Below are 26,800 nucleotides of genomic sequence, written 5' to 3' on the forward strand. Positions count from 1 at the left end.
GATATAATATGACCATGCAATTTTAATTTTACCATCACAGTTTCTTCACAGCAACTATATAACTTCTTCCATTTAACTGTATACTGTCATCATATAGTCCAATACCATTTTGTCCCTTTAATATTATAATTTCTTCCAATTACCGCTAGCATATCATGGCATAGATGCAGTTCAATTGCGTTGTTGATATGATTACTGTGGGTGAATTGCCAAACTATTATCGCGGTGTAAATGTAGTTCTGTTGATTTATTGACACCGTTACCATGAATGAGTTACCATACTGTTATCACAGTGCAAATGCATTCCTATTGTGTCATCGGCATTGTTACCAGGGGCAAATCACGGTGTAAATGCAATCATTTTGTTACTGACGGCCTAACAGTGTTTGAGTTATCACACTGTCATCATGATGTAAATCTATTGTGTTCTTCATGAAGATAGCGCAGAATAATTTCCACAAATAGTTCATTAATCAAGAGAATTGAACAATTGAACAATTCCTGACTTTATTTACTGAAGGCATTTGTTGAAAGGACACCACGAGGCACTGGGTTTTGACAGATATATAAACACTGTAACAGAGGCCTTTTGAAGAATGCTTGGTATTTGCACCAAACTCACAGAGCAGTGTTGCTACTCTCAGTCTGTTTCTCCTCTTCTACATGACCTACAGCTGACGTTCTACTTTGACCACTATTGACTCTGGAATTTCCGTCTGCACATTGCACCTGGCAATGGCCCAGACTGTTCCCGTCTTCACTATTTTCTCCACATTGACTGAGGATGCCTAATTGATGGAACCTCTCGCATCTGAGTCACAAAGATTTAATTAAAAATATCCACTAAAGGTCAAAATTGGTCATTCTTTCATGCCAGCTCCATGACTCAGATCGACGCCCATCTTCCAGTGAGTATTCAGTAAGGATCTGGGAGTTATCTTTATCTGTTCACCAACATTCCACCTGTAAATTCCGGAAACGCTCATTGTGTCTCCACACCTCGCTGTTTGATGATATTTCTGAGCAAGTTGATGCTCAAAATTTCCAACAGTGAACGATATACAGTAATTAATTGGAAGAGAACGTTTTTGATCCTCAGCGTGATATAAGCTGTGTTCTTCTTAGTTTCCTCATTTCTTATTGGATGTATTGTTATAATGCAATCTAAATGTTTTCTGTAATGTTTCGCTGATGTGTTTCCCTTATCTATTCGGCGCTGCTCTGTTTATTTCTCCGTTGTTTTGGTGCCTTTTTGTTCTCTGTTAGTTTGCATGATATTATTTTACATTCTCATGTAATTGACCTGCCTTATTAATCTAGATGACCATTTTTAACACAAAAACAATTAACGTTAGAAATTGTCCAACTCGGAGAAACACCTGAAAAGCAAACATTTCATGCAGAATCCTGTAAAACTGCTAATTTTGTTTGGAGTTGGAGCTTTAAATTTCTTGCTCTTGTATCATCACAAATTCACGCACAGCCTCAGTCTCTATCCTGTCTCTCTCTCTCTGTTGCAGCTAACATGGTGGTGATTGTGATCCTGTCCCGAGAAAGATGTGGTCTCTCCAAATGTATAACTCATTACATGGTATCGATGGCAGTGACAGATCTGTTGGTTATTATCACCGCTGTGTTATTGAACCGGATTTCCAGTATTTATTTCCCATTCAGTTTCCTCTCCACCACACCAGCATGTAGTGCCCGCATTGCACTAATATATTCAGCGATAGACAGTTCTGCCTGGTTAACTGTGGCTTTCACCTTTGATCGATTTATAGCCATTTGTTGCCAGAAAGTCAAATTAAAATATTGTTCCAAAAAAACGGCGACACGGGTGATTGGTACTATCTGCACAATTAGCTGCCTTAAAAACACCTTCTTGTATTTTATATATGAACCTTTGTACATAATTAACAATGTACCATGGTTCTGCGACATAAAGTTAATATTTTATACCTCACCTGCATGGATTGCATATGACTGGATGCATCACATTTTAACCCCTTGTCTCCCATTCGTTCTGATTTTACTGCTCAATGTCCTGACCGTCAGACACATTCTAGCCGCCAATAAAGCCCGCAGGAGACTACGGGCCCAGAACAATGGAGAGAATCAGCGTGACCCAGAGATGGAGAAGCGGAGAAAGTCCATTGTTTTACTCTTCTGTGTATCGGGAAGTTTTATTCTGCTATATTTATTACTTCTTGTGACTTTCCTCTATGTTCAAATTACGAACATTACTTACTTCTCAGGTTCCGATATTGTTGAATCAACCTTTATTCTGGAGGAAAATGGATACATGCTTCAACTTTTGAGTTCCTGCATCAACCCGTTTATTTATGCAGTGACCCAGAGTAAATTCAGAGAAGAGTTAAAGAATGGGGCTAAATATCCATTGCATCTCATTGTTAAATTTGTTAAATGATAAAGGCATTAATATCCAGAATGAATTGTACCCCAGATTTTTCCTTTCCTCTTCTTGTCCATGTCATTCATGACCTTCCATCCTAGGTACACAGTCAAACAGTTTGAGGGCCATTTCCACTGTGTGAATTTAAGAATGTTTAAGGTGCAACATATCAGCTCACAATAAAGTATAGAAAGCTGTTCTCAGCTAGTGTCCAGTCCAGAACTACTGAAATGAAGGCAGGATAACTAATGTGCACCAGACAACATGTTCATACGTTATCCAGAAAACAGAAGTTTCACTGCTGCATAATGAACCCTGCCCCAGTGCCTCTTAACGGCCTTGCCAGCTTAATACCAGGCAATGTAATGTTGAGAAGCTCTGCTGTTGTAGACCATATGGAGGTACTTTGGCTTGTGTGTTTGGTGGTGGGGGCGGGGGGCGGTTGGCCTTATGATGAGTTTCTGAATTTCTCACAATGTCTTGCATCATCCTGCAGCTCCCTCCCTAACAGCACCCTGGGTGTAGATACACCACGTGGACTGCAGTTGTTCAAGAAGGCAGCTGACTACTATCTTCTCAAGGGCAATTAGGGATGGGCAATAAGTGCTGACATAGCCAGCGACGCCCACACCGAATGAATATTTTTTTCTAAATCCTCAGAGGAAGAGAATTGGACCAGGTGACATGTCCAAGGGAAAAATTGCAACAGGGCCAGTGGTTGCAATGCTTCTAGTCTGCACCACTACAGCTGAAGCAGGGAAACCTGCATAATGCATTCTGTGAAATTGGAGCCAGACTCCTTGACGGTGGCAGGAGTTGATTTTACTTTGCAGGGGTCAATATCAATTGTTTCCTTGTGTCTCTCCGAAATCTGCCCAAAAAATCGATCACTCAATGAATTATTGGCCAGGGTTTTGTGGTCTGAATGTTGCTGATTGCTGACAAGTTTAGGTGGGTCTCAATGGATTCCGGAGAATAGCAACATGACGGTGCTGCAATGTCGTTTTGTGATGCAGCAGAAACAATTTGGGAGAATTGGCCAGAAGTTGCGTTCGTGTCCATTTACACCTGTTACAAGCGGACTCAGATCCTGCTCAGGAGCTCGTTCGTCCTCATAACAAATTTGAAGAATTTATTTTTCGGGTTGCATCTTTTTATTTACATCAATTTAAGTATACATATTCATTTGAAAAGAAGATCACTTTTTTTTAGATTCTGCATTTCAAACTGGATTAAAGAATAATACATACAACAGGAAGCAATATTCATTTCCAAAGCAGTAATAAAAATATCTTTAAACTATGCAACATTTTTCACCTAAAAACATTTGATGTTAATTAAACACATTGACATTGGAAATCTCGCTACAATCCAGTAGCCTCCATACAAATTCACTTCAGAGACATTTCCTGTGCTGTATGAAAATCATTGCTGCATTTTATCCAGTCAGCCTCACAACGGCGCCATGTGAACGTCTAGTGAGCAAAATCAGGGCCAAATTTCATGGTGAATTGGAAATACATGGGCTCATGCATGACAGCCAACACAGGTTTATAAAAGACAAAACAGACAAATTTGATTAAGCACTACGAGGAAGTAGTAGAGAGGGTGGTAATAGCGGTTTACGGTTGTTTTTCTTAGTGGAATGAAGTGTACAGTGGTATTCCTCGAGTATAGGCATTAAGACCATTGCCAGTTGTGATATCTGTTTATTAATTGGACTCAGGAACACAGGTTAAGATTATGACTCACGTTTCATAAAACACTACTACCGAATTTCGGGGCCTGGGCCGCTCGGCCACATACCTACGGGGCAAACCGAAGCACCGTAACCATCGCCTAGAGTGGTGTCAGCGCTGAATTAGATCATAACAAATAGGAGTAGGAATTGTGCCATTTTGCCCCTGGAGCCCCTCATAATGTCACAGAATGAGAGCTAATGTTACACCACAGATAGAGGCCATTCGGCCGGGGTCATTGGAATATAGGATTTAGCAGCAGGAGGAGGCCATTCGGCCCTTTGCGACTGCTCCACCATTCAATAAGCTCATGGCTGATCAGGTTGTTGGCTCAACTCCACTTTCCTGTCTGCGCCCAACCCCCATAACCCCTTCTCGATCAAAAATCTGTCTAATTCTGCCTTGAATAATTCAATGACCCAGCCTCCACCGGGATGGAAAGAGACTCAGTTTGAGCGGTGACACTGCCGGAGGAATGGAGAACTGGGGATCACCCATGAAAACAGAAAAGCTTTAAAAACAGGCTGGCGCCCGAAGCCACCACATAATTCCACAGATTAACCACCCTCGGCGGGAGAAAAAATCTCCTCATCTCCGTCTGAAAAGGGAGGCCTCTTACTCTTCTGGAAACTAACTCAATTGGTCCCACTCCCCCGCCTTTTCCCCGGAGACCTGCATTTTCTGTCCAATTCTCCTTTGAAATCCGCGATTGAATCTGCCTCTCGCACACTCTCAGGTAGTGAATTCCTGATTCTAACCACTTGCTGTGTAACAGAGAATTGTAGAATTGTACACTTTGTTTGATGTTGCCTCTCTTCATTTTTTCAAACAACATGAATCACTCAATGCTTCCTGACGTTAAATTCCAGGTTCGTTTTCACAGTTCACTAGAGGAATTCCTGTGCATTCTGACAGTTCATACAGCGGTAAGAAATAAGGTTTCCCCTGACTGGGAATTGAACCTGGGCTGCGGTGGTGAAAGCACGAAACCCTCTGCACAGAACTCTCCGACTTCCAGTGAAGCCGAGGGCAGTGTTCGCTCAGAAACCAGCGGCTGTGACATTAACAAAGTGGGATGGAAAGAGACTCAGTTTGAGCGGTGACACTGCCGGAGGAATGGAGAACTGGGGATCACCCATGAAAGCAGAAAAGCTTTAAAAACAGGCTGGCGCCCGAAGCCACCACCCTGAGATGTAGAGTCTCATGCGCTATGGACTGAGATAGCCGGGTATACGTACTAATGGCTCCCTATGCAAACATTCAGGGAGATAAATGTTGTTTTCCACCTGGAGCCTCAGCTTGCTCTGAATTTCAAAGTGTAGATGGTGATCGACCTACAAAAGCCCCAAAGTTGTCATGCATTCCTCTCAATCATCAATAACATCATTCACATCTTCCTCTTCTTAGCTGCACCTCCATCCAAAACTTGCGAACTCCACTTGCATCATTCATACTGATATTTTTCTCTTTGACATTTTCATATGAAGCTGCACATCTAATGTGAGTTAAGTTTGTGATGGTGAATATGTGTTGGCCCGTCGGGGAAATGAACCACATTGGCACACACAGAGATATACACTGAGACTGACAGAGGCCAGAGGGGAGTCAAACACCCAGAAAGCAAAGATGTCACCAACTTGGCCAATTATTGTTCCATTTCAGGGGCCAAATGTAGTGAATGTTTGCAGATGAACAGAAGTAAGAAACACCGGGGTATTTCGGTGATTTTCTTTTTCATTTGACTGATAATTTATTCTGCAGACAGTTTGTGTTAATCAAGATTGAGAAGGAGGGGAGTTGGCAGGATTCGAACCACGTGGAAAAACGCCTGAACCACTCGGCCAGGACAACTTGGTAAAGGCTGCATGTTGTTTGTTTAAAATAATAGAATGAATACAAGGAGTTCCAGTGAAAGAAGGTCTTCCAGTCCGTGCCATAGCCCCACCTTTTCCCAGTCTCCCTGGGATTTACACTGTCTCTCCTCATTCTTCCAACTGAAATACAACACCGCACAGCTTAGCTGCTCCTTCACCGCACGGAGAATCTTTTGGAAGCGCCTGAAATAACAAACCACTAGAAAGTTTGGCAGCGGCGGGAGTAAAGCCCAAATCACCAGAGAGATCGAAACCTGAACCAGCGGCTGATCCCGCTCGGCCTCACTACCACATTCAGATTAGACACAAACATTGTCTTCACCAACATTGACACTGAATTAGAATATAAAAAATTATGGTCAGGAATTGGCCATTCGGTCCCTCGAGCATTCCCAGCTACTTAATAAGATCATCTGAAAACTTCAATCATCCTCCACTTTGTAACATCCAGAAGTTTAGTTACTGAACAGTCTCCACTCAAAATAAAGAGAGAAATGTCCTGTTAACTGCTTTTTTTTTTTGCTGATATGAAGTCAGAGAACTAACATGGATTATGATTGGGTGGTGAAAATGGGAAACTAAACCACATTGACCCACACAGAAAATCACAAATATGCACGTTGTTAAGATTTGAAATTGTGCTTATTTTCACATTGTCTTTCAATGTGCAGAAAGTGGAGCTGTGATCAGCTTATAGCTCAGAAGATGTACAGCAAGAATGTACATAACAGGCTGATGCTCACGGTGCCTGTTTGGACTAGGTGAGCTGTATCTAATGATTGAGACCATTTAATTGTCGTTCAATGAGTCTGGTTCCAAATCCTGTGCTAGAAATGATAAGAAAACTCGATAAATTTGCCTATTGTCTTGAATTCAAAGCATCACATGGAAGATAAGAAAGTTCATCTTAACCGTGGTGTTAGGAAACATAAAATGACAGAAAGTTACAGCAACGAAAGAGGCCATTCGGCCATGTGTGCTGCTTCCAAAGAGCAGTGTGATTGGTTGATCTGAATATTCAAAGGTATTCGTCATTTAGGAAGAATGGGCAAAAATGGAAACGAGGCGGGGTCGCACTGTTAATAAGGAACGAGACCGGTACATTAGTGAGAGAGGATCTTAGATTGAAGGATCAAGATGCAGAATCAGTTTGGGTGGAGCTAAGAAACAGCAAGAGGCAGCAAACATTGGCGGGAGTTGTTGATAGGCCGCCAAACTGTAGTGGAGTTTACTTTTACAAACTTCACCAAAGACAAGTGGTCTTTTTGACCAAATGGTCTATGTCGTTTGAAAACGAGTGTCCTCTTCAGCCAATGAGAAGAACCATTGCTGTTCGCTGGAACATGAAATCGATATTTTCCTCCTTTGTGACAGTTCTTAAAGCCTCTCCCTTTGACCGAGCTTTTAGTCATCTGACCGAATATGTGGCTCAGTGTCACACTTTGTGATAAAATGCTCCTGGGGAACGCCTTGTGACGTTTCATTAGGAAAAATGAGCTTTATAAATATAAGTTGCTGTTGTAGTCCATACATAGAAAGAGACAAACTACTCTTGTCTCTTTCATCCTGATATTTTTCACTGTAACATTATAATGTGAACTTGCACCACTAATGTGAATACAGTTTGTGCTCGTAAAAATGTGTTCACCTCCTCAGGGAACTGAACCACATTGACCCACACAGAGGAACACAGACAGGTATACACCGAGACTGACAGAGGCCTAAGGAGAGACAAATGCCAGAGTGAAATCATGTCACCAAATTGGCTCCGTTTTGTTTTCCATTTCCGACTGGAGATTTGCAGAAGGCTGACAAATGAACGGAAACAAGAGAACACGGGTGTGTTTGGATCGCTTTCCCTCGATTCAAACGATAATTCGCTCTGTCTGTGCGACGATTAAACCCAAAATAATTAAAAACGTAGTTGGCAGGATTCGAACCTGCGCGGGGTAACCCCAATGAATTTTTAATCCATCGCCTCAACCACTTGGCCACTACTACAGAAGCCTGTTTCCTCCTACTATTATTTGTATGAAATCATGCAATGGTTACAGCGGAGAAAGCGGTATTTCTGCCCGTCCTGTCACTGCCATTACCTGATCTTTTCCCTGGAACCCTGAAATTTACACTGTCTCTCCTCGTTCCCCCGATCAAACTGGGAAAGAAAGAGTGAGGATGATCCAACCCGGTCAATTACCGCTCCATCAGTCTCCTCTCCATCATCAGTAAAGTAATGGAAGGGGTCATCAATAGTGCTATCAAGTGGCACTGACTTAGCAATAACCTGTTCACTGATGCGCAGTCTGAGTTCCGTAAGGACCACTCAGCTCCTGACCTCATTGCAGCCTTGGTTCATATACAAACAAAAGAGCTGAACTCCCGAGATGAGGTGACATCAAGTCAGCATTTGATCGAGTGTGGTATCAAGGTGCCCGAACACAACTGGTGTCAATGGGAATCAGGGGGAAACTCTCCGCTTGTTGGTGTCATACCTAGCACAAAGGAAGATGGTTGTGGTTGCTGGAGGTCAGTCATCTTAGCTCCAGGACATCACTGCAGGAGTTCCTTAGGATAGTGTCCTCGGCCCGACCATCTTCAGCAATGAACTTCCATCCATCATAAGGTCAGAAGTGGCGAAGTTAGCTGATGATTGCACAATGTTCAGCACCATACCCGACTCCTCAGATACTGAAGCAGTCCATGTCCAAATGCAGCAAGATCTGGGCAATATCCAGGCTTGGGCTGACAAGTGGCAAGTAACAATTGCACCCCACAAGTGACAGGCAATGACCATCTCCAACACGAGAGAATCCAACCATCGCCTCTTGATGTTCAATGGCATCACCATCACTGAATCCCTCACTATCAACATCCTGGGGGTTCCCATTGATCAGGAACTGAACTGGACTATCCATATAAATACGGTGGCTACAAGAGCAGGTCAGAGGTTAGGAATCGTGCAACGTGTAACTCACCTCCTGACTCCCAAAATCCTGTCTCCCATCTACAAGGCACAAGTTAGGAGTGTAATAGAATACTCCTCACTTGCTTGGATGAGTGCAGCCCCCGCAACACTGAAGAAGCTGGACACCGTCCAGGGCAAAGCAGTCCACTTGGCTGGCACCACATCCACATTCACTCCCTTCACCACCGATGCACAGAAGCAGCAGTGTGCACCGTCTACAAGATGCACTGCAGCAATTCACCAAGGCTACTAAGACATTAGCGTCCAAACCCACTCCCATTCCGAGTTAGAAGGACAAGGGCAGCAGATAGATAGGAACACCATCACCTTCAATTCACTCACCATCCTGACTTGAAAATATATCGCCGTTCCTTCACTGTCACTGGGTCAAAATCCTGGACCTCCCTTCCTAACAGCACAGTGTAAGTACCTACACAACATGGACTGCAGCGGTTCAAGAAGGCAGACCACCTTCCCAAGGGCAATTAGGGATGGACAATAAATGCTGGCCCGGACAGCGAAGCCCACATCATGTGAATGAATAAAAAAACAAGATACAGGTTAGCCTACAAATTATATTGCCTTGAACTTCTGACCAAAGTAAAGCACTGCAAACGTCAGTCCCTGGAGCAAGGATGACGTATTTGCTCAGGTGAGGAACCAGCTGAAGCTTTTAATATTGGTTTTCTTAACATCGATTTCCAAATGGGAATTGTTCAATGGCTTGAAAGCGAAAAAAACAGGGCTAAGGAGAAAGAGAAGGAAATTGTCATTAATTATTAAGCTCTTTGTACAAAACTGACATAGACACGATGGGTGTAAGGGCCTCTTACTGAGCTGTGCCATTTGATGAGGACATTGTTGATCAGTCTGTCTCCAGCATTCCTAATGAGAACAGCCGAATTCCATTTCTTCAAAACAAAGAACCAAAGTGCTCCTGCATGACGTCACCGCTTAACATTCCAGACAGCTCCATTGGGATCTTTACAGCGCAGGGTTTATAGAGGCGAGTGGGATCATATTCGCATCACATATGATGAAGCTGCGGTTTGAAACCTGGCAAGAGCATTATCCTGGCTTGTTTATTCGAGTAAGTGAAAGTTCGATAATTTACGTTTGTTGTAAATATGAAAACGACGGTTGGCATCCTGCTGACTAAAGTTTTCACCATTTGTGATTTTAACCAAGTTAATTATCAATTAATTAGAAGGAAACCGATTCAAATATGTCCGTATTTTCTGATTTCCATTCATTTGTCAGCATTCAGGAAATTTGCTTTCGGAAATGGAACAAACACTGAGCCAAGTTGGTGACAGCCTTGCTTTCTGGGTGTGTGTCTCTCCTTAGGCCTCTGTCACTCTCGGTGTATATCTCTCTGTGTCTGTTCCTCTGCGATTGTCAATGTGGTTCAGTTCCCTGAGGGGGTTAAAACTTATTTTAACGTCGCAAACTTGATTCACATTAGCTCAAGTTAAAATGTCGATGAGAAAACTATCAGCGTCAAAGATAAAGCAGGAGACTGGCCCTTTCTATGTATATCCTATAACAGCAGCAATTTGTATGTATAAAGCGCCTTTAACCTGTTGAAACGTCACAATGCGTTCCCCAGGATCATTATATAACAAAGTGTGACACCGAGCCACATATTCGTTCAGGTGACTAAAAGCTCGGTCAAAGGGGGAGGCTTTAAGAACTGTTTTAAAGGAGGAATGTATCGATTTCATGTTCCAGCTAACAGCATTGGTTCTAATCATTGGTGAAGAAATCACTTGTGTTCAACCTAAACAGACCATTTGGTCAGAGAAAGTTGTCTCTGGTGAAGGAGATCGGGAATGAAAAAAAAAGGTCAAAAGTTGCCTCCATAATCCAAATGTCAAGCCTTAATGGCAGTTTCCCTGATGTCCAGTGACTCTGGATTGGGGCTTCCATTGGACGAACAGCGAATAGGGTGGAGGGTTTTGGAAATTGAAAGTTTCACATGGACAGCTTGTGGGACTATTTCACCTCACTGTCAATTTCATGTTCCAGCTCACAGCAACTGTTGTTTTCATTGGCTGAAGAAGTCGTTTATCTTGAACCTGAACAGGCAGTTTTGTGGTGAAAGAGATCGGAACTGAAAAACAATAGGCAAAAGCAGCGTAGATAAGCCGAATCGAAACAAACTAGTGCAACTTCCCTGGTGGTCTGGTGGTCAGGATTCGGCGCTCTCACCGCCGTGGCCCGGATTCGATTCGCTGTCAGGGAATGTAGATTTATTGAATTTGTTGAAACGAGTGTTGATTACTCGTTGATTAGAAACGTTTACAAACTCCACCAGAATCAAAGGAGTGAGAGTTTAAGTTTCGCCTCAGACCTGGAAAACATCACATTCTTGAGTGGCAGTGAAGGAAGAGGAGAGGAGAAGGGCTGGTTGCAAAGCACTGACTATAGAAATGTTGGTGTGAGGCAAAATATGGCTGGGAGAAGTAGAAATCTTGCTGCCTCCTGTTTGCACTGGCACAAATATCACTCCTGATGGATCAACCAATCACAACTGCTCTTTGAAAGCAGCACGCCCGGCCCAATGGCCACTTTCTGTGCTGTAACTTTCTATAATTTTATGTTTCCCAACAGCCATTTTCTAACCCACTCGAGCGAGATGCACTTTCTTACCTGTATTCAGCTCTTTTGAAACCAAAACACGGAGCAAATTCAGTGAGCTTTCTTGTCATTTCCAGCACGAGATTTGTCACGAAACTGATTGAGCGACACATTAATGGTGCCAATCCTTCCCTGGAGCTCACCGCATCCAAAGAGCACTGTTATCATCAGCCTGTTATGCACCTTCTTGCAGTATATCTGCTGAACAATATAAGCTTATCACAGCACTGCTTTCTTCACATTGAAATCCAGTGTGAAAATCAATTAAAAAGCTGAACAACTGGGAGGAGAGTGACTGTGGATAATAGGCACTGTGCACCTTCCTGTAATCAGCATCTGGGAGAATCAGGAAGATGAGATCCAGGTGTCTCTTTACCCACGAGTTTTACCCATTCCCACGAACTGGCTGTGTCTTCATCGAGCAGCTAATTGACCTGGGAGCTGGACGGGCAGAGGGAGCTGGCGGCGATACAGGGACAGAAGCAGGAAGAGATGCGACAATAAAGTGCTTTGAATTTGACATGTGTCAGTTGCTTTCCGTGATGAAAGTTTCACAGGAGCCGCAGTGATTGGTTGGTGTTTTTTTTAAAGCAACAAGATTTAGAAGTAAAAAGATAAAACAAATTACTGCAAATCTGAATCAAACACAGGAAATGCTGGAAAAACTCAGCAGCTGGAGGGAGAAACAGGGTCAATGTTTCCAGACCGTACGACTCTTAAACAGATTTTTAAAATATTACATCGCCCAACATGGGGCTCGAACCCACGACCCTGAGATTAAGAGTCTCGTGCTCTACCAACTGAGCTAACCAGGAATGTGAAAGACTGCTTCGTATCCCAACATACATGGATAAACCTGTTGCTTTCCACCTGATACCTCAGCTTGGTCTGAATTTTAAAGTGTGGGATGTAATCGGCCTACAAAAGCCCCAAGGTTGCAATGCATTCCTCTCAATCATCAATAACATCATTCACATCTTCCACTTCTTAGCTGCACCTCCTTCCAAATACTGTGATCCATTTTCCTCAGGATTTTCTCCTGCATTTAATATTTACCTGCTTTCCACCCTCATTTTGAAATCAGGTTCATTTCATTATCCAACACAAATTGAATTGCAAACCTGACGGACAAACAATGGTAAACAAGTCACTCGTAACACAAATCCCACGGTGCTCATTTTCAGATTCACAACAGTCAGCTTTTCCATAAAATAAAGGAATTTTACAGTGAAAAGAATTAGAAAGTTTGTGTGACTTTTATTTGTGCCTCACGCACTCGGGTAATCTGTAAATGCTGCTCAGAGGTTTAGTGACCGGGATATATTGTACCTGCATTTTCCTGAGCCTGTGCTCGGTGTATTGGTAGGTGTGGCCCGGGTTGGAGTATCTCTCGTCCCAGGGATGGCCAGTAACCCGTTGACTGAAGCTGCAGTCGCTGCTTTCTGCTGGCAGCGGGTGATTGGACAGTGCGGGGCCGGAATATTTCTGCTTTTCCATGTCTCACTCACTGTGAAGCTGAAGAAGAGAGAATAATCGATGGGTTCGTTTGATTCCAACAATTTCATGAATTTCTGATGGGTTAAATGAAGGTACATAGTGGGTCCAAATCTTTTCTCATTGTATTTGACAGAAAACGTAATTTTAAAAAAGAAGCTGTTTTTGTGGGAGCTCACTGGACAACAAAAGACCTGCCACCGTTTTGGGGATGATATCCTGCAGCCCAAGTACCCAATGACAATCCAGAACTGTGTGACAATGATTGGTGAAGAGGGGGAAAAACAATAAAAATCTTCACCCCCTGGGTGGTCTTGAAAGACCAACCTTTCAGTTAACAGGCTAAACACGCTGACCCATTGCACCACAGACAATTACACAAACCCAACTGACATGGAATCCTAACCAGGGTGTCAGTGAGTCCAATCTTCAGATTGCCGCTACCCAGATAGCTATTGCGCTCTATCAGTTTTACTCTTCCAAAATAAAGGGTGGGACATTCATTCCAGATACATGGAAACAGTCTGATCCCACCCACTGCAGACACATCCATGTCACCGGGAACCAGCTCTCCTACAGCCGGTGCCAATTCCCTTCGATCCTTTCATTGTCTTGTCTGATACCAAGCATTCTGATTGTCCCGAAGCCGATATTAGGTTCGAATTCCTGATGTGCAGTAACGAGAATCCTTTCAATGTCTCAAATCAGTTAATTTCACTGATAACATTAGACTCACTGTTCCAGCGTCTTAAAGAAGGGAAAGGTGCCTTGACTGTCTCTGGTCAGTCGGGCAGTTCACCCTTCATTCGCATTGGATTCCATTCCTCAAAAGGGATTTTCACTTCCTTCTTGAGTTCCCTTACTATATCTGGCAGCATCTTTGGTTTGAGAGGCATGATTAACATTTCAGATGCAGTACAATCTGATGAAAGGTTACAGACCTGAAATGAAAACTATGCCTCTCTCCACAGTCACTACCAGATCTGCTGAGAATTCCAGCATTTTCTGTTTTTATTTCAGATAACCAGCATCTGCAGTATTTTTGCTTTACTTTACCTGATCAGCGAAACATATAAGATCCTCGCGGTACTTGACAGGGCGGATTTGGAGAGGATGTTACCTCTTGAGAGCTAATCTAGAACTCAGAATCGCTGTTTAAAAACAAGGGGTCACCCATTTAAAATGGAGATGAGGCGATTTTTTTTCTTTCAGAGGGTCGTGAAACTTTGGAACGCTGTTGCTGAAAAGGCTGTAGAAGCAAAGTTTTTGAATATTTTTAAGGCAGAGGTCGATATATCCTTGGGAAGCAAGGGGGTGATAGGTTATCAGTGATAGGTGGGATACAGATTTCAGGTGACTATCAGGTCAGCCATGATCTTATTAAACGGCGGAGCGGGCTTGAGGGGCCGAATGGCCTACTCCTCCTCCTTTTTCCTATGTAGTGCTAAGAATATGGAACCCATTACCAGTCGATTTCGAGATCCATTACTGAGCTGAAAATGTGTAGGTAAACTCACACTGTAAACAGATTGTTCACCAGTTAAAATTGGAAAGGGATTCACTCTCATCCCATTTACTGAAACAGCAACACAGTCTTGCTGGTGGGAGACCATTCAGATACTTCACATGTGCAAAGGGCTTTATTCAGTTTGCCCACATGTTAACACTCCAACTTTAAAAGTTCAAAAAATTTGATCCACAATCAGAGTAGAGATGCTGGAAAGACACGGTTTAAATGTTCCATGTATCGGGGGAAATGTTACTAGCTCACCCCATCTGCTGAGACTACACTGAGTTCAGGTCTAACTGTCGGGGTTTGTTCTGCATCCAGGCGAGAATTGCGGTGGACCCCGGAGCAATTTGGCCACTGCATCATTGATTCAACAATTTTATGTCTTTCCTCTATGGCACTCATCGTATTCTGATTACAGGACAGAGGTTTCTGTTCTACAACGGGATCTTTCAATGGCGGAGTGGCCACCCAGCATTCCCTGCGGTGCAGAATATGCCCTATCTTCACAACAGCCTGCGCAGAGCTGAGTGGTGGGGCATGCGCATTGCGGTCGGATCCATCAGCAAGCGCAGTGCTGGTCTGTGACTGAAGCTGCTCAGAGCGGGTGAGAGAATGTCGAGTGGAGCAAACTAACAGAGTTAGTGGGTGTGTGAGGAGGAATGGAGCCAGCGGAGTGGGAAGAGAGGCTTCATAAAGACAAAGTGCAGGCCGCAGACCCCAAATAACAAGGTACCGGTCTTGTGTTTGCAGAGAACGGGCCGAAAAATTCTGGATTTCTCCCTTCGCCAGGCCCGGGGTAACGTCCGCCATCTTTATAGGGGGCCATGTGCAGCAGGGCGCATGCGCGGTCATCCTGGTCCAGGTAGCAGGAGGAGAGAATATTGTGCATTTCTACCCTGGACTGACAGGGATGGATTTTGGAAACTCCTTTTGCAGGGCGTTAGAAGGGGATGATTTACACACAGCAAACTCAAACCAAGAGAAACGTTAGTTCTTTCTGAATTTCAATCCTGGATTGACCGTGATCGATTTTTTGAATTCCATTTACAGGATGTTAGAAGAGGAGGAACTCAAGGGATACTTGAGGGAGATGAGAAACTGAAACCAAACATCACGACAAAATCTGAAAGTCACTTGATTCACCAGGACCTAATAGTACCAGCCTTTGAATGTAAGCATTGAGGTCATTTTCAGTTACTGGGTAAAAAATCTCTTCCTCATATTGTGGATCTTACCTAAAATCTTAAATCTCTGTCCCTTAATCCTTTCATAATCAGCTAATGGGAACAGCTTTAATTTAACTACCTTTCATAATCCTGTACACCTCTATCAAATCTCCCCTCAAGCTCCATTACTCCAAGGAGAACAACCTTAGTTTCTTGAATTTAATCTTACAATTAAAATCCCTCGACCCATTCTGATAAATCTCCTCTGCCACCTCTCAAGGACCCTCACATCCTTCATAATGTGTGGTGATCACTGGTTTGCACAGACCCAGATGTTCTGTGTCTGTGACATCATCACACATCGACAATTACACTGTGACATCATCACACATCAACAATTACACGGTGACATCACCCCGCTCCCCGGGTATTTCCTCAACTGGGAGATTCTGTTGAAGGGTCCTGAGGACTCGAAACGTCAACTGTGCTCTACTCCGCCGGTGCTGCCAGACCTGCTGTTCTTAGTCTTTCAGGCAATCTTATCAGAGGGTCAAATTGGGTCTTTGTCAAAATATCTTTACTTTACCCCCACTGCATTGGTCTGCAGTAGTGGCCAGAATATCAAATACATCCACAAAACAGTTCATAAACAACGATACAAATATCTCCAGAAGCTATCAAGTTAAGAGCCTCCACTACACTTTCGATTCCCGAGAACGGACAGTGATACCAGCTTGATATATTCCATTCAACTACACCAAAGGTGAAGGAAAATAGGAAGTGTGGGAAATTGTGAAGAGGACTGTGAGTGATTCAGTGTGAACACACAGGTTAGTAAATGGGGCAGGTAGATGTCAGATTGAATTCAACACAGCCAAATGAACATTTTGTAAGTTACAGTAAAATAAAATATACACCATACAATGAGTACAGCAGCAGGACTGGGACATCCTGTCTCCAAACACATCCCATCCTGTTCACACTGAGAATCCCAGGGTGGAGAACTGGGACATCCTGTCTCCAAACACATCCCACCCTGTTGACACTGAGAATCCAAGGGTGGAGATCTGGGACATCCTGTCTCCAAACACATCCCACCCTATTCACACTGAGAATGCCAGGGTGGAGATCTGGGACATCCTGTCTCCAAACACATCCCACCCTATTCACACTGAGAATCCCAGGGTGGAGATCTGGGACATCCTGTCTCCAAACACATCCCACCCTGTTCACACTGAGAATCGCAGTATTTGGGAGGTGACAGCATGTTGAAACAGTGTGGCGAGGAGAGGGAAGTTGGAGGTGGGGCAGTAATTTGCAAGGATGGTGGGGTCAAAGGTTTGTTTTTTGGCGGGGTGGGGTGGTGAGAATGACAGATTTTAAGTAGAGAGGGACAGTACCTGAGAGAAAGAACTGTTAACAATCTCAGTGAACATGGGGAAGTTGGGTGATCAGCAGTTTAGTGGGAATAGGGTCAATGGAGCAGGAGGTGGTTCTCATGGACAAGATGAACACTGAGAGAGCAGGAGGGGAGATGGGAGAGAAACTAAAGGAAGATGTGGGTTCAGGGCTCAGACAGTTTAGAGACTTGAGAGGAACTTTAGAGACAGTTTGTCCCGGTGGGTTAGTGGAAGGGAGGGAAGCAGCAGAGGCAGCAGATCGGATTGTCTCAATGTCAGTGACAAAGAAGCTCCATAAGCCCCTTACACTTGCTGTTGGAGATGAGGATGGAGGAGAGCGGGGAGTGGGGGAGAACTTCAAAAGGAACTAACTTGTTTTGGAGATAATACAAAGATTCGACAAACTGTGTGTTGAGCACAAAGCTGATTCATTTGACTTTTGTCCAAAATATGAACCCCTATAACTGGACTGGAGTTTATTAACATCAGCAGAAACAGACCCCAATGAACATGGCTCAGTCCTGGATGTGATTAACAACAAAATCCAATCACTGTAATTACTTGCGAACTCGCTGGTGTCTCAGCAGGGCAGATGACTGAGTGAATCCCTTGCCACACTTGGAGCAGGTGAATGGTCTCTCCGCAGTGTGAATACGCTCATGCCTCAGCAGATTGGATGATTGAGTAAATCTCTTTCCACACTCAGAGCAGGTGAACGGCCTCTCCCCAGTGTGAGTGCGCCGGTGTACAGTGAGTTCAGATGATGTTTTGAACCCAGTACCACAGTGAGAGCACCAGTACGGCCTCTCGTCAGTGTGAATATGTGGATGACGAATCAGGTTCCCAGAACTTTTAAAGCCCTTCCCGCAGTCTGGGCATTTATAAGGTCTCGCAACAGTGTGAACTCGCTGGTGTATCAGCAGCTGGGTTGAATCAGTAAATCCCTTCCCACACTCGGAGCAGGTGAACGGCCTCTCCCAAGTGTGACTGTGCTGATGAGCTTCCAGCTCACACGGGTAACGGAATCCCTTCCCACACTCTCCACACTTCCACGGTTTCTCCCCAGTGTGACTCTGCTTGTGTCTTGAAAGGCTAGATGGTTGACTGAAGCCTCGTCCACACACGGAACACGCGTATGGTTTCTCCCCAGTGTGACCGGTGCTTTTTCCTTTCATGTTCAAAATCCAGTGATATTCAGGTTACAATAAATTGGGTGACTCCATCAGATCCTGATGTAATGTTTGGTTTCGGTTTCCCGGCTGCAAATCCTCCCCTTCTAATGCCCTGTGAAATTGATTTAAAACAGAAAAAATTGAGTGAGAGAGAACCCACAAAAACACAAAGGCAGGTTGTGAAATTGAGCTGAATGAATCTGGGAATTTGTGGGGCTGGCACTAGGAAAAAGTGACCATGAAAACTGCTGGATTGTCATAAAAACCCAACTGGTTCACTCATGTCCTTCAGGGAAGGGCTTGAGGGAATAATGGTCAAATAATATGGAATTAATACAGGAATCTTTTGTTGAAGGTTACTCTGGGTAAATTCACAGTGAAACATAATTTAACAGAGGTCAAAACTAGTTCGTAAAAGTAGCGAGGTTAAATCCCCTCACAACAAAGGTGAGTTTACTGATGAGAAATACACACACCTAAAAAAATGGGATTTCATGGTTCTTGCTATGACACTGACACAAGCTAAAATACTGGCTCTGATAATTAAAACCCCAAAACAGAGAAATGAAATACTCAGCCCCAATTTTCATTATCTCAATACCTTGACTCAGCAACATTGACCAACAAGACTTTTACGGGAAGTCCAGTTTTCAGGAATTATTTCAAAATAACATTTCCTAGAAATTGAATGGGCACCCTCATTATAATAGGTGGTCCTTTCACCAAATATAGAATACTAATTAGAGGTGGTCTGTTAGTGATCAAATGGGCATCTTATACCATTAACTATACAACCCCAAAATTCATTATAAATATCTCAACCGAAACTTGAATCTTTAGATTTGTCAGGGGGATTCATCAGGTTCTCGTCGATTGACTTCAGAACTGTTCTGAACGGAGTGAATCTCACATTCTGGAGGTTAAGGAAATATTACTTTCATATTTGATGGATATCCTTACTGACTGTAGAATTCTTATATCCGTAACAAGGAAAGTTTAAACTTTGGATTCTCATATAGAGATCAGAACGAGTTATCTTTTCGGGATTTATTTAGCTTTGCAAATTATACTCTTTATATACTCACAAGATCGCATGTTTTCTTATAATAACAGCCGTTTCATCAATGACCTTCCTTCCATCATAAGGTCAGAAGTGGGGATGTTCGCTGATGATTGCACAATGTTCAGCACCATTCGTAACTCCTCAGATACTGAAGCAGCCCATGTCCAAATGCAACAAGACCTGGGCAATATCCAGGCTTGGGCTGACAAGTGGCAAGTTACATTTGCACCACACAAGTGTCAGGCAATGACCATCTCCAACTCGAGAGAATCCAACCATCGCTTGACATTCAATGGCATTACCATCACTGAATCCCCGACTATCAACATCCTGGGGGTTACCATTGACCAGAAACTGAACTGGACTAGCCATATAAATACTGTGGCTACAAGAGCAGATCAGAGGCTAAGAATCACGCGATGAGCAACTCACCTCCTGACTCCCCAAAGCCTGTCCACCATCCTCAAGGTACAAGTCAGGAGTGTGTTGGAATATTCTCCACTTGCCTGAATGAGTGCAGTTCCCATAACACTCAAGAAGCTTGACACCATTCCAGACAAAGCAGCCTGCTTGATTGGCACCACATCCACAAACATTCACTCCCTCTACCACCTTCGCACAGTAGCAGAAGTGTGTACCATCTGCTAGATGCACTGCAGGAATTCAACGAAGCTCCTTAGACAGCAACTTTCACACCCACGACCACTACCATCTAGAAGGACAAGAGCAGCAGATAGATGGGAACACCACCGCCTGGAAATTCCCCTCCAATTCACTCACCACCCTGACTTGGAGACATATCACCATTCCTTTACTGTTGCTGGGCCAAAATCCTGGAACTCCCTTCCTAAGTGCACTGTGGGTGTACCTACACCACATGGACTGCAGTGGTTCAAGAAGGCAGCTCACCAACAGCTTCTCAAGTGCAACTGGGGATGGGCAAGAAATGCTGGCCCAGCCAGTGAAGCCCACATCCATCCCACTGCAGGATCCATCGTTCCCTCCTAAACGAATAAAAAAAAAGAGAGATACAGAGAGAGAGAGAGAGAAAGATGGAAGGGGAAACATTTCAAACATCTGCAACACAACCAGAGCATTGACAGAATCTCCCAAACCTTCAACCTCTACCCCTGAGAAGGACCAGGGTAGCAGGTGTATGTGAACACCATCACCTCCAAGTTGCTCTCCAAGTCACATACCGTCCTGACTTGTCTGACATCCAGTACTGGATGAACAGTAATTTCCTGCAGTTAAATGTTGGGAAGACTGAAGCCATTGTCTTCAGTCTCCACTACAAACTCCACTCCCGATCCACTGACTCCATCCCTCTCCCTGACAACTGTCTGAGACTGAACCAGACTGTTCACAACCATGGTGAAATATTTCACCCCAAGATGAGCTTCCAGCTACATATCCACATCATCACCAAGACCACCTATTTCCACCTCAGTAACATCTGCTGACTCCACCCCAGTATCAGCTCATCTGCTGCTGAAACTCTCATCCATTTCTTTGTTACCTCTAGACTTTACTATCCTAATGCACTCCTGGCCGGCTGGCCTCCTACATTCAATCTCCCTGTAATCTTCAAGTCATCCAAAACTCTGCTGCCCATGTGCTTACTTGCACCAAGTCTTGTTCACCAATCACCTCTGTGCTCACTGACCTACAAAGATCCCTGTTTTAGAAGCACCTTTTCGAATTCTCATCCTTGTTTTCCTCCATGGCTGTAATCATCTCTATCTCTGTAACCCCCTCCAGCCACACACTCCTCCGAGATATCGACACTTATCTAATTCCAGCCTCTTGAACATACCTGATTTTAATCGCTCCACCATTGGTGACCGTTCTTTAATTTGTCTAGGCCTCAAGCTCTGGAATTTCTTCTTTAAACTTCTCCACCTCACTTTCTCCCCTTTAAGATACTCCTTAAAACCAACCTCTCTGACCAAGCCTTTGGTCACCTGCCCTAATATCTCCTTATGTGGCTCAGTGTCAACATTTCTGTGAAATGCCTTGTGAAGTTTTATTATGTTACAGGCACATTGTAAATTATTGTTACTGACTTGGACATATACCGTTGTTCCGCCTCAACAATAAGACATTGTAACTCAAAGCGTGAAGCAGTTTGATGGACAAGTTGTTCCCATTGTGTCATCATTGAAAAGATTCCAAAAACATTGCCCCCTACAAAGATGGCGGCCGCGCATGCGCCCTGATGTACATTGCCTCCAACAAAGATGGCGACCACCTGCCCCGCGTCGGTAACTGTGAAAAAGCTGCGGCCTCGCTCGCTACAAACAGGTGACGGTCTCCCTGTCATCATTCTCGGGGTTTGCTGTTTATACAACATATTTGCGAAGCCTCTCCGCCCACCTGGCGGACCCATCGCTCCCTCCGCCCCGCCATTCACCCACTCACAGCTTGTGGTTCACAGAAAGATGCATCTCTCAATCGCCATTACTCATACTGCGCATGCTTCACTCCCAGCCCGGCCCCGCCCCTCATTCACTCCGATTGGCTGGAGGACCAGCCGCTCCCGTTCGGTCCTCCGGCTCTTTCTATTGGTCCGGAGCTTCCTTCAGTCAGCCGGGCATTGTGACGGTTTCAAATGGTGAGAGCGGCCGCAGACTCAGCCTGACTTGCTGATTCTTGGCAGCATTTTCTGTTTGGGAATTAGAGCTAGAGATGGATGGTCAGTTCCCCTCTGTCCGGGGGGGATTCACACTCATTTCCCTAGTGCACTGATTATCACCTTTACTTTACATGAGAAAGTCCCCGGTTCAATCCCAGCTGGAAGCTTTGTGTTTACAATTGTTACGGAGGAGGAATTAACAGTGAGTTTAGTTTCATGTCGAACAGGGGGACAGTTATTGTCTTATTCTTCAAAAGCTCCTTCTTCACCTCTAAACAGGGAACGATAATTCAGAAAACTGATCCACTGTGATCCAAAAAGAAGATACTGCAGATACTGGAAATCCGACCTCAAAACAGAAAACATTGGAAACACTCAGCAGGGCAACAGCTTCTATGGAGATAGAAACAGAGTGAATGTTTCAGGCTGGTGACATTTTAACCAAACTGGAAGAATTTAGAGATTCAATAGTTTACAAACAAATACAGAGTCAGTAAAAAGAGAGAGCGAGAGGGGGAAAGAACAAACGGTCTTGTGATAGGATGGAAGGCTGGGGCGATTAAATGACAAACGGGAGGATAATGCAAGGCAACATCAGAGACAAGGAAATCGACTAATGGGACAAGAGGAGAAACAAAAAATAGGCCCAGAGGAAGTACAAATGGTGACAGCAGAATCATCACCAGCACCTACTGTATGAAAAAAATGGGAGTGGTAGTTATGATCTGAAATTGTTGAAATGAATGTTGAGCCTGGAAGGTTGTAAAGTCTCTAATCAAAGATGAGCTGCTGTTCCTCCAGCTTCCATTAAGATTCATTGGAATAATGCAGGAGGCTGAGGACAGAGAGGTCAGATAGGGAGTGGGTGGAGAATGTAACTGGTAAATGGCTTGAAGCTCAGGATCCATAGAGCAGTCACCCAATCGGTATTTGGTCTCCACAGTGTAGAGTAGGTCACATCGTGAGCAGTGAGTACGTATCACTAGATACCAAGAAGTACAAGAAAATCACTTTGCCACCTGGAAAGTGTGTTTGGGGACATGGAATGTTGGTAGGGAGGAGGTGAAAGGGTGGGTGCTGAATCGGCCGTGCTTGATTGGAAATGATTCACAGTGTTGATCAAAAGAACACCAGAAATAAGAGCAGGGGTAGACAGTCCGTCCCCTTGAGCCTGCTCCAACATTGAATGATCTTCCACCTCTACTCTACTTCCCCTCCCCCACCCCCCTCCCGTTCCATATCCATTGATTCGCTGAAAGTCCAAATATTAATGGATTTCCATCTTGAATACGCTTATGATGGAGAACAATAAATTCAACTGAATTTTAATCTGGAAAATGTACAAACAAGGTGCTCTTGAATTGCAAATTCACTTCCTCACTCCTTGGCAATCATGTTAACTGTACTTTCCATTGGCCCCGTGCAGAAATCTAGTCATTCTCTGACTTTTTAAAAATAAGAGGTCGCCTATTTAAACAGAGGTGAGGCTGAGTTGTTTTCTCTCAAAGGTTGGTGAGTCTTTGGAACTCTCTTCCTGAAAAGGTGGTGAAAGCAGAGTCTTTGAATACTTTTAAGGCAGAGGTGGATGGATTCATCATAAGCAAAGAGGTGATAGGTTATTAGATGCAGATCTGCGTTTACTATCAGATCAGCCATGGTCTTATTAAATGATGGATCAGGCTCGAGGGGCCGAATTGCTTACTCCTGCTCCTTGTTCGGATGTTACTGACAAGACAGAGTTTAAATGTTCTGTGTATGGAAAGAAAAATCATTTGTTCACATCGCCTGCTGAAACTCCAGTGAGTTCACCTCTAACTATAGGGAGTCATTCTGCAGTTATTTACACCCAGGACAAAACTATGGCAGAGGGCGTGTTCACTTTGTTTGTCACATCAATTGACTTCATGATGTTATATCTTGGCTCTGGGCTTCAATCGTCATCGGGTCACAAAACACAATTTTCAGTTCATAAAACTGGCTTTTCAGTGGCGGCGCAACTACCCAGCATTCAAATGGGAGCAGAATGTGCCCTATCCTCACTTTAGCAGCTCCCTGTACATGCGCATCAGAGTGTGAGCGCAATGCGCATGCGCCTTCCGTCCAGATACATGAGCATGCGTAGTGCTGGTCTGTGGCCGAAGGTGCTCAGAGCGAGTGAGACAATTTCGAGTGGAGGAAACGAACAGAGTTAGTGAGTGTGTGAAGAGGAATGGAGCCAGCGGAGTGGGCAGGGAGGCTTCATAAAAACACAGTGCAGGCCGCAGACCCCAAATAACAAGGTTCCGGTCTTGTGTTTGCAGAAAACGGGCCGCAGAATTCTGGATTTCTCTCTTCGCGTGGCCCGGGGTAACGGCCGCCATCTTTATAGGGGACAATGTGCAGCAGGGCGCATGCGCGGCTATCCTGGTCCAAGTAGCAGGAGGAGAGAATGTTGTGGATTTCCAAGATAAAAGCAAAATACTGCGGATGCTGGAAATCTAGAACAAAAACAAAAATACCTGGAAAAACTCAGCAGGTCTGACAGCATCTGCAGAGAGGAATACAGTTAACGTTTTGAGTCTGAATGAGTCTTCATCAGAACTAAGGAAAAATAGTCAAGAGGTGAACTATCAGCTGGTTTAAGGGGGGTGCGTGGGACAGCTAGAGCTGGATACAGGGCCAGTGATAGGTGGAGATTGCCAAAAGATGTCATAGACAAATGGACAAAGGTGTTGAGGGTGGTGATATTAGCTAAGAAATGTGATCATGGGGACATTAAGGGTAGAAAGCAGGACGAGCAAGGGACAGATGGCCCTAGTGGGGGTGGGGTGTGGTGGGGGGAAGGGATCGAAATAGGCTAAAAGGTAGAGATAAAACAACACCTGCCCCTTTACTTCCCCCTCCTCACCGTCCAAAGGCCCAAACACTCCTTTCAAGTGAAGCAGCATTTCACTTGCACTTCCCTCAATTTAGTTTACTGCATTCGCTGCTCCCAATGCGGTTTCCTCTACATTGGAGAAACCAAACACAGACTGGGTGTACGCTTTGCCAAACACCTTCGGTCTGTCCGCAAGCATGACCCAGACCTCCCTGTTGCTTGCCATTTCAACACACCACCCTGCTCATGCCCACATGTCTGTCCTTGGCCTGCTGCATTGTTCCAGTGAAGCTCAATGCAAACTGGAGGAACAACACCTCATCTTCCGACTAGGCACTTTACAGCCTTCTGGACGGAATATTGAGTTCAACAATTTTAGATCATGAACTCTCTCCTCCATTCCCACCCCCTTTCCGATCCCCCTTTTTTTCCAATAATTTATATAGATTTTTCTTTTCCCAACTATTTCCATTATTTTTAAATGTATTTCCATTCATTGTTTTATCTCTGCCTTTTAGCCTATTTCGATCCCTTCCCTTCACCCCAACCCACCCCCACTAGGGCTATCTGTACCATGCTTGTCCTGCTTTCTACCCTTAATTAGCACATTCCTTAGATAATATCACAACCTTCAACACCTCTTTGACTTTTGTCTATGACATTTTGCAGCAATCTCCACCTATCACTGGCCCACTATCCAGCTCTACCTGTCCCCCCCGCCGCCCCCCCCCCCCCCGCCCCCCCGCCTTAAACCAGCTTATATTTCACCTCTTTTCTATTTTTTACTTAGTTCTGTTGAAGAGTCATACGGACTCAAAACGTTAACTGTGTTCCTCTCCGCAGATGCTGCCAGACCTGCTGAGTTTTTCCAGGTATTTTTATTTTTGTTTTGGATTTCCAGCATCCACAGTTTTTTGCTTTTATCTGTAATAATGGCGGCTGATCCTACCCAGGATGTTCCGCGGGTTCGAATACGGTCTATCTCCATCAGCAGGGACACAACCCGCATTAGCTCCACTGTTTTGAATCTAATTTTCAATTTATCCGTGAAGTCTGCAAATCTGTTGTCTTCCTGTTTATGCCTGCAGTTCTTCACCTCCTTAACTCTCTCTGCGCCATTGTTGCCACCTGCACATTGCGACAACTGATCTTCAATAAGAAAATTAACAACTTTTCGATAGAGCGTTTTCTGGGGCGCATGGCATTGTGGGAGAGCTGGCCGCCATTACTCATCTGCTGTCGCTGAGAGTTTTCATGCAATCCGAAGGCCAATCTTAATCTGTTTCTTAATCGGGTAATGCCGCCTGACCTGCTAGGTATTTAAAGTATTTTATCTCTTAATTTCAGACCCAGCCTTGAAGAGTTTTGCTTTCATTTTATTGATTTTTTAGAACCGAGCCAAAAACGCAGACAGACCAATTCGGAGCCGGTTTGAAATTGGTGGGTGTTGGATGGGGGTCTTTATTTGTTGCATCAGTTTGGGCTGGAATGTATTTCACCCCGAGGATTTTGGAACACAGTCAATTTCCAACGTGAGACTGTCAAGGGAGGTAGATTCTGGGGGAGATTCGGTTGCTAAACAGACACTATCAATTCATTTAAGAACATTCTCTTAGTAACAAATATTTCTACGGTGCCTTTTGATCCGAGATTTTTTTGTTAACTCCATTCTTGGTATTTGGGTAACAAGACGAGCAAATGTTGTCAATTCCCAGTTGTCTGTTGGTCAGATGTTGGTGGGCCATCTTCCTGAACAGCTGCAGCCACTGTGGTTAAGGTGCTGTTTGGTAAGAGTTACATAATTTTCACTCAGTGATGATATATGTCCAAACCAACAACAACAAGTTGTATTTATATAGCACGCTGGAT

At 44.1% G+C, this 26,800-nt stretch overlaps 2 non-coding genes across 2 annotated transcripts; both read right to left on the reverse strand.

Annotated features, from left to right (window-relative positions):
* Positions 1-7,945: 7,945 nt before the first annotated feature.
* On the reverse strand, positions 7,946-8,027 carry trnaf-aaa (transfer RNA phenylalanine (anticodon AAA)). Its single transcript has one exon. It is a non-coding gene; the product is annotated as a tRNA-Phe (tRNA).
* A 4,346-nt stretch (positions 8,028-12,373) lies between these two features.
* trnak-cuu (transfer RNA lysine (anticodon CUU)) lies at positions 12,374-12,446 on the reverse strand. Its single transcript has one exon. It is a non-coding gene; the product is annotated as a tRNA-Lys (tRNA).
* Between the last annotated feature and the right edge of the window lie 14,354 nt (positions 12,447-26,800).

The sequence above is a fragment of the Cetorhinus maximus genome, chromosome 23 (assembly GCF_964194155.1).
Source record: "Cetorhinus maximus chromosome 23, sCetMax3.hap1.1, whole genome shotgun sequence".
NCBI lineage: Eukaryota > Metazoa > Chordata > Chondrichthyes > Lamniformes > Cetorhinidae > Cetorhinus > Cetorhinus maximus.